This window comes from Coffea arabica, chromosome 6c, assembly GCF_036785885.1.
Source record: "Coffea arabica cultivar ET-39 chromosome 6c, Coffea Arabica ET-39 HiFi, whole genome shotgun sequence".
NCBI lineage: Eukaryota > Viridiplantae > Streptophyta > Magnoliopsida > Gentianales > Rubiaceae > Coffea > Coffea arabica.
The window spans coordinates 22,424,850-22,435,852 of NC_092320.1; the positions used below are offsets into that span (position 1 = coordinate 22,424,850).

Sequence of the window (11,003 nt, forward strand, 5' to 3'; positions counted from 1 at the left end):
ATGAAGAAGCATAAGTCAGAATCTTGCGAATCGAGACCTTAAGGAGGAGCAACCATGCCGTAATGCAAATCAAAGGATCGGCTGCACAATAATTGGTAGAAACTGGGGCAAATTATTTTTGGAAAGTTTCTCAAAAATAAAAAATAAACAAAAATAAACAAAACAAAAATCAAAAAAATAAAAAAAAGGTCAAAAACAAAAAAAATCAAAATCAAAATTAAAAAAATAAAAAAAATAATAACAAAATAAATCAAAATAAATCAAAATAAAAAAAAACAAACAAACAAATAAAATTTTATCACGGCAGTCCCCTCGGGTCAGTCCCGATTTTAAATTTTATGTTGGGGTCAGTCCCGATTTTAATTTCATGTTGGGGTCAGTGCCCTCGGGTCAGTCCCGATTTTATTTTCATGTTGGGGTCAGTCTCGATTTTTAATTTCATGTTGGGGTCAGTCCCCCGAGTCAGTCCCGATTTTATTTTCATGTTGGGGTCAGTCCCCTTTTAAATTTTATTCGGGTCAGTCCCATAATTTTAAAATTTTGATTCGGGTCAGTCCTATGATTTAAATTTTATTCGGGTCAGTCCCATGATTTTAAGTTTTATTCGAGTCAGTCCCATGATTTTAAGTTTTATTCGGGTCAGTCCCATGATTTTAAGTTTATTCGGGTCAGTCCCATGATTTTAAGTTTTATTCGGGTCAGTCCCATGATTTTTTAAGTTTATTCGGGTCAGTCCCATGATTTTAAGTTTTATTCGGGTCAGTCCCATGATTTTAAGTTTATTCGAGTCAGTCCCATGACTTTAATTTTATTCGGATCAGTCCCATGATTTTAAGTTTTATTCGGGTCAGTCCCATGATTTTAAGTTTATTCGGGTCAGTCCCATGATTTTAAGTTTATTATTTTAAGTTTATTCAGGTTAGTCTCATGATTTTTAAATTTCCTTGTTCGGGTCAGACCCGATTTTAAATTTCTCGTTTGGGTCAGTTTCATTTTAAATTTCTGGTTCGGATCAGTCCCGTTTTAAATTTCTTGTTTGGGTCAATCCCATTTTGAAATTTTGTCAAAGGGGTCAGTTCCCATTTCTACAGCGTCCATCGCTCGAGTAGTTAGCAGCCGAATAACGCAGGTAAATATTTGGTGTCTATTTCTTTGTCTCAAGTTTTTCTAAAATTCAGACAAAGAGGGGCAAACTGTAGACACCAAAATTTTGGTGTAGTTTTATTTACTTTTATTTTTATTTGTTTTTTTAGTTTTTTATTTCCTTTTAGTTTTTCATTTTTATTTTTATTTTTAATTTTTAATTTTTATTTTTTAAGTCATTTTAGCATAGAAATTTATCAAAAAAACATGCTTTAGTTATTTTAGATTCAAGATTATCGTTATTTAATTAAAACAAAAAAAAGAGAAAAAGAAAGAGAACAAAAAAAAAAGAAAAAAAAGAAGAAAGCAAGCTCATGCACCGAGCCACACAGGATCTGAGCCCTTGCCTTCATTTTTTTACCACCACAAGGTACAAAGCGGTGAAGAAAACTCCAATTTCACTTCTTGACTCCATTTTTTTCCTCCGTCTGATTCGTTCCAATAAAAATCCCTAACTTGATCCAAGGTTTGTGATAAAACATAAAAATCTAAGGCTGTAAAAAATGCAAAAACAAGATGGAGTTTTCCGTGCCTTAGATGCTAGGGTTCAGGAGGGAGTTTCTGATATAAAAAGCTGGAGAAAGCTAAGGTTTGGGGAGGAGGTTTTTGGACGGCTGGTTGAGTGAGGGAATAGGGAGAGGATTTGACGGCTGGTTGAAAAGGGTAGAGGCGGCTAGGGTATGAAAAAGAAATCAGAGGACGGCTAGGGAGAGAAGGAGAGTTCGAGTAAGAGAGCTGGAGGGGGAAAAATAGAGAGGGAGGAGTGACGGCTAGGGTTGAGAAGGAGTCTAGAGGAGAGCTGGAAGCGGCGGCTGAGAAACGGAGCGAAGGAAAGAGACAAAGGAAAGAGCACCGTGAGGGAGGAAAAGGAAGCCGAGGAAGGATCTGGGGGGCTGAGGAAGGAAGAACTTCGGGCAGTGAAAGGAAAAGAAGGAAAATGGCTCTCGGTGAAAGAGAAAGGGAGATAGCTGAGGATCTGGGGGAGGAAGAGAAAGCTTCAGACAAGAAACCAGAAAGGAAAGTGCAGAATTTTCTTCCTATGCAAAACACACAACGAGGCTGATTTTTTTAAGCCTGCTTTCGCAAGGATTTTTCTGCCCCGATTCAGCTTCATTGGTGAAACCATGAATTTCTGGTCAATCTACAAAGTGATAGGAGCGATTTCTATTCAGACATCTTGAAGGAAAAACGACGGGAAGATCGCCAAATCTGGCCACGAAGAAGCGACTCGGCCTCTACTGCACCAGTTTCAGCTTCAAACGAAAACGCAGCAGAAACTCTTGCTTCGGCCCTAGTGATTCAGGTGGTCGTTTTTGCTTCTCCCTTTCTTGCTTAGATGCTATATTCATGAAAATCCAAGTCTGTGGAACGTGAACCTTGGGCTATCTTTGCTGCTGGTTTGGCTTCATGATTTTTATCATGTTTTTGCTTCTTGATGTTTCCCTGGTTGCTGTTTGTTTTGTGTCTCTTTAGTGTTAAATAAAAGTGCCTGAGTTCAGGATCTTGTTTTGTTTGGAATTGGTTTTGTATGATCTTTGGGTTGTTGAGTTACGGAAGTTATGGGAAGTAGCAGTATGAAAATTCGCAGAGAAAGGAAACCAGCAAATAAGAAAGCAAAGCTTTGGCCATGCTGCATTGTTTTGTTGTTGAATGATTATGGCTATGGGTTGCTAAGTCCTATCTGTGTTTTGTTGAAAATGGAAGACAGTACGTGAAATTTGACTAGATTCAGGACCTCTTCGCCCATAATGTGCTCTTGTTTTCTTAGGCCACCACCAAAAGTAGTAAATATGAGGGTGGACTTTGAAGTGATAATAGATTCTTCTCCGTGCAATGCATTATCGGGAGTCTTACTATCACTTCACTTGAGGCTATGCTCTCTTTTGTCCATCAAATAATAAACTACTAAAGCTTGCATAGAAGAAATGAAAGAGGTTCAAGTTGCTGCTTGGAAATGCTACATTGCATCTCTTAAAGGGCAAAAGAAAGAAAATTTTATTTATTGTACAAATTGGCATGCACCTTAAAAAAAAAGAGAAAGAGTGGATGGTCATGAAGTAAACATAGAAAAAAAAGGAAATGCCTCTGATGAAGAGCTCGAGCAAGTATTTGTGGATATCCTAGAAGAACATGAATGAAGTGAGTATGGTGATGATGACTTCACTAAAGGAGAAAGAAAAACAATGGAAGTTACTGAGGAGGAACTTTTCCAAGTTATCAACAATCATTTCGTCCATCTAGTAGAGTATCTCAAAAGACTTAGCAAAGTAGTTCTTTTTGAGAAGAAGGACATAAGTATGACAGGTTGTGTGGAGAAATCCTGGGTTTCTAACTCGTTCCATTTGAAGTTTTATAGTCAACAAGAGCTTCTAACTCGTTCCTTCTAGGAAATCCAAAAGTTCATGATGTAATCAACTCAGGAGTGGACAAGCTTCATCATCTTATATCTTCTAGTTGATTAATGAATTCCTATTATATTCAAAAAACTTCTAAGAAAACTCTTAAAACTTTAGCTATCTTGGATTATTGAAAGACACTATACTTAAATGAGATCTCGTGAAAATAAACGGACAACCCTCCTAAGGATGCAAGCCAAGTAGTTAGTCCTCCCGAAGGCGTGGACTACTAATCAAACAAATATGGTCCTCTAAATGATGCATAATACATAAAGATTTCATTTGGAAAAAGACTCCTCTAAGTCAAAACTTAGAAAAAATTAGCAAAGGGGTGAAAAGTTAATTCCAAATTTTCTACTACATTATATCATAGAACTCTTATTTGGCTTTTTGTGGCAGTTTACAAAAAAATTCTTAACTGAATAGATGGAACTTGATTTCCATGTGAAGCCGTAATATATTCAAGATTTCAAGTTACCTTTATTTCCATTGTATATCTTTTATTCAAGTAAGCAAAATCCTTTATGCATTACTTTTAAGTAAATAAAATTGTGTAGGAGCAAATCTTGTGCTTAATGTAATATGTTCTTAGTTTTATTTTTTCCCCTTCAAAGAAAACCACCTAGTATGGTGGGGGTTTAGCCACCCTACCATTTGAATAATTTTTATAAGTTTTCATTCCTTGTTTCGTTGTTGTTTTGCGAGAAAGAAGATAATTACTTCTGCATATTAGGATTAAACGTTTATCATAAGTCATTGTTGTTTGGTATGTTGTGTATATGTTGTTATAACAAGCCTTTCTCTTAATTCCGGTGAATGCTATCACCATGATGATCAAGTAATTGCTAAGTTTGAAGATCAAAGGCAGCAACAAAGCTATCAAAGAAATACCAATCTCAGTTTGAAGATTAAAGGCAACGGCAAAAATATCAATGAAATTCCAACCTCTCATAAGCTAATACAAAGCTTTACCATCCAAAAAACCTATAAATTCATCATCAGAAGCTGCCACACCCTCAAATGGCGAATCCCAAAACCCTTATCCAAGAATTTGTTTTAAAGCTATAAAAATCATTTCGATATACGGAATTTCACCTAAAACTACTAAAATATTGTCACTAGTAACTTTCATTGTACATAAAACCATAGTCATAAATAGTCCCTCCAAGATGCCATTTTGGAAACCACTTTTGAGTTAAAGGATTTCGTAATGGTAAGAGGGAAAAGTGCAATTCTGGAAAGCAAACCTCGACATATTAGGCCATAGCATGACCCATGAATCTGACACCCATAATGTCAAGAACTTCATAAATGTCATGTTTTATTTTATAATAGTACATGTCTATAATTAGAAACTCAAACGAAAGTACAAACTTTAGCCATGTATTAGTCCTTTGTTATGTCATTACCATCTTGATGAAAGATGAATTGTTTGTTTGAGCTTACCATGATTTAGATGCACCTTGAAATCGTGTAAAAGCTTTCAAGATAACTTTATTAGCCACATCGGTCAACAGCAATTTTCCAAAAGTTACACCACCTTCCACACAAAGGGATTATAAAAATTCATAATGGTAAAATATTAGTTTAAGACGCATATATTTCTACCCTAATATGATTATAAGTATCTATTAATTTTTCTTTTATGTTACTTTTGAGCTATTGGATGACAAGAAGCTGGTTACTCAAGGGAAAATTTCTGAAACTTAAGAGGCTTGAATCACTGGTTGAACCATGACTAAATCTTTCCCAAATTGGTTTTTCAAAATCTTTCCCAGATTTAAGCGGCTAAAATCTTTCCGAATTTGGTTTTTCAAAAATAATTGAATTGTTTTCAACTAACTTTTTGGAATTGAGAACATATGTCTAAAATGTTTGACATCCATGCAGACTAACAATACCATTTTTGTTGTGAAAACTAGCCAAACACGTAAACACATGAAGCTGCAATTAGTAATTTTGCCACCTAAATGATCAGATATTGCTCATTTTCCTGACTAAATTCAACAGTTAACAATTGGGAAGGGGAAGTGTAACTCAACATTCAACATGAGGTCATATCGTCTTAGTATCTGTTTCTGAGATCATTTTAAAGCATAGACTGTTCATAGAAATTATTAAAGAAATCGTACGTGAATGAAGCATAATTGGAGATGTCAAGTGAATTACTGGCGGAGTCAATATATTATACAAAAGAAAATTAATATATACTTAAACGCATATTAGTGTAGAAATATATGTGCATTAAATTAATAATCTACCATTTTGAATTTTTATAATCCTGGTTACTCCTTTCATCCCATTGTTATTGTCATATTTTCACTTTATTGATGTATCAAAATAAGAGTCACCATTCAAATTTAACACATGCTTTCCAATCTTATCATTTGAAAAAGCAACTTTTAAAATCCTAATACACATCTATTAAGAGAATATTTTGAATTCAAAGGATGCTTTTGTCAATTTATTAATGCCACCTCATCTAGACATATGATTATCATGTCTCCGTAAAAAATTGGATTTCCATAAAACGACTCTAATATTGGGACGGAGGGAGTATGTGTAGTGTGGGGAGTAATGCTCATAATAGTCTTCACATTTTTTAGGAAAATGGCCATTTTGATCCTTCATCTTTTGGATTTTGGCCAATATAGTCCCTTGTCTATCTTCATGACCATTTTAGTCTCTTATCTTTACAAAAGAATGCCAATTTAAGACCTCTAATGGAAAATTAGAAATTTTTAACAGAATTAGTCACATATAAGGCGTGTGCACTATTAGAAATGATGGGTTTGGTCCATTATCTTCAAAGCCATGTCCAATTTTGTTCCTTAATATGTCTATTATGGTTTTCTAGTTTCTTATTAAAAGTTCTACATTGATTTTATTTTGTGAAAATGGGAGTTTAAATTACTGAAAAGATAAAATTAGACGTGATCTTGATGGTAATAGACCAAAATAGTTATTTTTAGCACTTCGCATGGCTTGCACTTAACTAATTCCATTAGAGATTTTCATTTTTTCTATTTGATATCCTAGATTATCTCTTTTTTTTTTGTAAAGATAAAAAACTAAAATGGCTACAGTGATAAATGAGGGACTAAATTGATCAAAACTCGGAAGATAATGGACCAAAATGGCCATTTTCCTTTTTCTAAAATGGAGCATCAAAATATGAAGTTAACTAACCAGGCTTTAAAGACAAAACTATTCACGAATTTTTTCTTTCCCTAACTTACCAAAGCAAGAGCTTCAAAGTTCAACTAGTTGTTATGTTATGGTACAAATATTTAATTTATGCAGAAGATACTTCGGAATGTGGCCATGCCAACTATCTCATTACTATCTAGTTGTCACCTAGTGTATTGGACGGCCATCTGTTTTGCTTTTACGTTTTCTTTAGTTTAAGTGAAACTATGTTTTTTTTCCTCTATTAATTTGGAGAATGAATCAGAAAGAACGTAGCAAAGACTATTATAAATAAAACGAAGAAATTTCATCAATACCTTTTATTACTTTCATCATATTCATCCTCCTTAATATACAAGGTGAAATTATTAAGATAAAAAATTGGGCAAATTCCACTTTACCCCCTATGGTTTAGCATTTTTTTTACATAACCCCCCTATGGTTTCAAAAGGTATACATAACCCCCTCATGGTTTGGATTAAAGTGTCAAAGTGACGGGAATGATTATTCTTAACGGAGTCACCTAAAATGTCAAAAATACCCTTATATAAAGTTAAAAATTATTTATTAACCAAGGGGGGTTATGTGTATATTTTAAAAACCATAAGGGGGTCATATGGTAAAATATTAAACCATAAGAGGGTTATATGGTAAAATATAAAAATCATACGAGGTTAATGTGTCATGTATTTATAAGGGTAATTTCGACATTTTTAGAAGTTCCGTTACGAATAGCTATTTCCGTCACTTTGACACTTTAATCCAAACCATGAGGGGGTTATGTATAGTTTTTGAAATCATATGGGGTTGTGTAAAAAAAGGCTAAATCACAGGGGGTAAAATGTAATTTGCCCTAAAAATTCAATACCTATTAAGAAAAAAATATGAAGACAAAAAGAAGAACCATTACTAAACCCAAAGAATTTCGAGCAAAAAAAATCAAGAAAATAAAAGTTGAAACCTTCCTAATGTACCTGCAAGTGCAAAAGATAAGAGATAAGAGATTTATGCAGTTGTTTAACATGAAAAGCGTCCACAGAGGGCTGAGAGAGAAATTTGTTGAGAAAATTTATCCAGTATTGAAAAAGATAAAACTAACGAAAAAAAAGGCTGGAGAGAGAATAATGATGAGGTCTTCTAAGAGCGCCTATAAAAAACTCGCCTTGTCAAAATTGTTGATATGTATCAAATGAACCTAGGAGTTCCCCCAAACACTTCATTAGGCTGAATTCTTTAGCCTAATTGAGGCAGAAAATAATTGTCCCCATTGAAGTGTTTGAGGGAACTCTAGAGAACATCTAATGCTTTATTAACTAATCTATGCTTTTGCCCATTGTTAGGTCACACTATTTATAGGGCTCTCCGTGGTCCACACAATTCACAAGCCACATGCTATTTTCTGGAGAATGGACGAACCTAGTCATGATATAGGTCAGATGAAAGATAGATAACCAACAAAACTTGAGAGGTCATCTTTCTTCAACCTTTTCACTCAGTAGGTATCCCCTTTGATCTCTCTTTTTCAACTTTTTGTTCATGAATATAATGATATTATTTGTCCATATAAAAAAAGAATGGCGAATGTGTCAATCTCATGCATGTTAATTTGGCAGAAGCATACAACTGCTAAACCTAGTCAGCTAGAAACATAAATCTGGTAATTATCCATCTTAAACATACTAAAAACTGCGGGATTGTTTGTCCAAGCAATTCGCATCACTTTCTAGTTGCATTAAAAACCATAATTTTGCTGATAAACCTGGGAGTTAAGGATATGAGAGTTGGGATACAAGTGGTTGAGCTCTAGAGGGTACAAGGGTAGTAGGTTTATTCTTATCTTTTCACTTGCTACATAATTCTGACTAGGTTCAACCTAGAAAATCCATCTAGAGACTTGATTTTTAAGAGATCCTTTTAGAGGGCTAGTTGTCCTAATCAGGAAGGCCACAAATGCACGCGCACAAATCTTATCCACTCAAACAGAAGATAATTATGGAATCAGCTACACCACTACAAATTCTCTGCTTTGCATATCTACACTTCATTGGTTAATTTCCATGTGAATTCAGCAAAATATGCATCTAAATTCTATCTTTCAAAAAGACTGTCTTTGAGTGGTTGCGTTCTTTAGCCTAAATTAAATGACATGACAATCAAAGACAAATTTTGTATTACAAGAAGTGCATGGTTGATTAATCAAAGACAAATTTTGTATTTTGTAACACAAATAGGTTTGTAGGAATCCAAATTCTACCATTTTCATTGAGTAATGATTAATGAACTATTGGCCTTATAAGCACCATGAATCTTTTTATTGCACAATCCTTGATTATGTCTCATTTTTTTAAGATCATCCTAGTGTAAGTCCTTGAGTAAAAACTCACCCATCTGACCTCCAAAGGGTTTTGAGAACCTTGAGACTGCACTCCCTTTACCAGCCAAACTCTCCAAATCAACCTTCTTTTCTAGTCAATTAGATTATTTTCTACATATAATGACTGACCAAATGGCTTCTAATCATTTCTACATTGCAAAGCATGACCTCTTAGCGTACTTCTAGCGTATAAAATTAACCATTTGAATATTAACTGACTTGTTAGATAAGGATCCGTTTGAATGGAATAATGAAGTAAATGCTGGTTTTCAAACTATAGCTGTACTCCACCAGTTTTAGCCTTGCTACATTTTTGTGAAACATTAATTATATACCTGTGATTAATACTTATAGGGCAATAGAATTGATGAGTACTAATTGGCTAGCGATACTGCTAAAGTCATAATCTTCTTGTCAGAGTAATATTTATCCAAACACGGGCATTACTCTCAATTAGTTAATGCCATATATTCTAATTGTTGTTTTTGAACTCATTATCCACGAATTACTCATTTTCTTTCTCTTTCTCATTGATAGTACGAGGTTTTGTCTACTTCTCTCATTTCCCCTCCAATTCTTGCCTTCCAATCTCTCTCCCTATTTCCTATTTTACAATTTGTTTTCATTTTGTTGAGACTTTTGTAGTATATGGTTCAAGATCTTTTGCATAATACTATTCTCTGTTTTGCTCTTGCTATTTTTCCATCACTATTAGTAAGTGTTTCTTTTTTTCTTCCTTTTTTGCTTTTATTCCATTATGTTTTCTATTAAATAATCTCTGCTTACAATTTTTTTTTCTTTTATTCCATTATGTTTTCTATCACTATCAGCACATTATTACAAATTTCATCAATTTGTTTATAACTCCTCCATGTTCTTGGTGCTTCTTATTATGAGTGGTTTACCTACTCTTTAACGGCTTCATCAGTTTTAATTGAACTTTAAATCTTTACGGTGCAATGGTTGCTTTAGTGGACAAGCTCATATTCGTTAGCAAGAGAAGAGGGAGGTCATTAGGCCGCATCTAATCATCCATACTAAAGTCATTTTTTTCATACTATAAATTAGAACCTTGACGGTTTACTATGTTTTTTTTAATTCATATTTTTTTATTAAAGATCATGTCAAAACTTTGTGATTGCTTTTATAATGTCATTCAAACTCAATCCTATGATATATGCAACATGCTTTATTTCTTTGAATTTTGCTTGTTTAATGTATTAGTGTGCAATTGATCTTCTTATAAACTTCACTATCTTTTCCGCTTTTCTAATTATTATATGAATCTTGATTTCAACATGTGTCCATATTTTCTAATAACTAGATTAAATTTATTTTTAATTGTGTTATGTTCTATATCTCATGCATATAGAAGGAAAAGTGTGTGTACATTTTTTTGGACTATTTTCATTTTAGATTGTTAGTTGTTTGAGTTAAATCATATTGTATTTGCAAAAAAAAAATAGCTTTTAAATACGACTTTGAAAATTAAAAATAAGAGTGCTTTAAAGTAAAAGAATTACAATCTAAGAAAAAAATATGGTAAAAAACTCAAAACCAAATCAATGAGTTATGAAAATAATAGATAAACAAATTAAAGAAATAGAAGAAGTAGGGAAGCTATTCAATTAACTAGAGAGAGACGAAAAGAAATAATTGGTGGATAATGGGCCCAAGAGAATCAATGAGAATATATGTCCCTTGAACACCTTTGGATCTGGGTTTGAATCTAAACAAATTAATTTTGGTGTGGATCTAAGATGGTCTAATGACGAATTAGATCCCCAAGCCCAAATCCATTTCGGCTCTGGTATGGGTTTTACCTCTAGCACTATTAGAGTTTGTATCCAACCAAATTATCTCTTATGAAGTTGAGACTCGGAAATTTCAACCCAAACCAA

General features: G+C 33.6%; 1 non-coding gene across 1 annotated transcript; it reads right to left on the reverse strand.

Moving 5' to 3' along the window:
* Positions 1 to 6,982: 6,982 nt before the first annotated feature.
* LOC113694380 (small nucleolar RNA R32/R81/Z41) lies at positions 6,983 to 7,072 on the reverse strand. The gene has a single exon (XR_003449336.1). It is a non-coding gene; the product is annotated as a small nucleolar RNA R32/R81/Z41 (small nucleolar RNA).
* Positions 7,073 to 11,003: the final 3,931 nt, after the last annotated feature.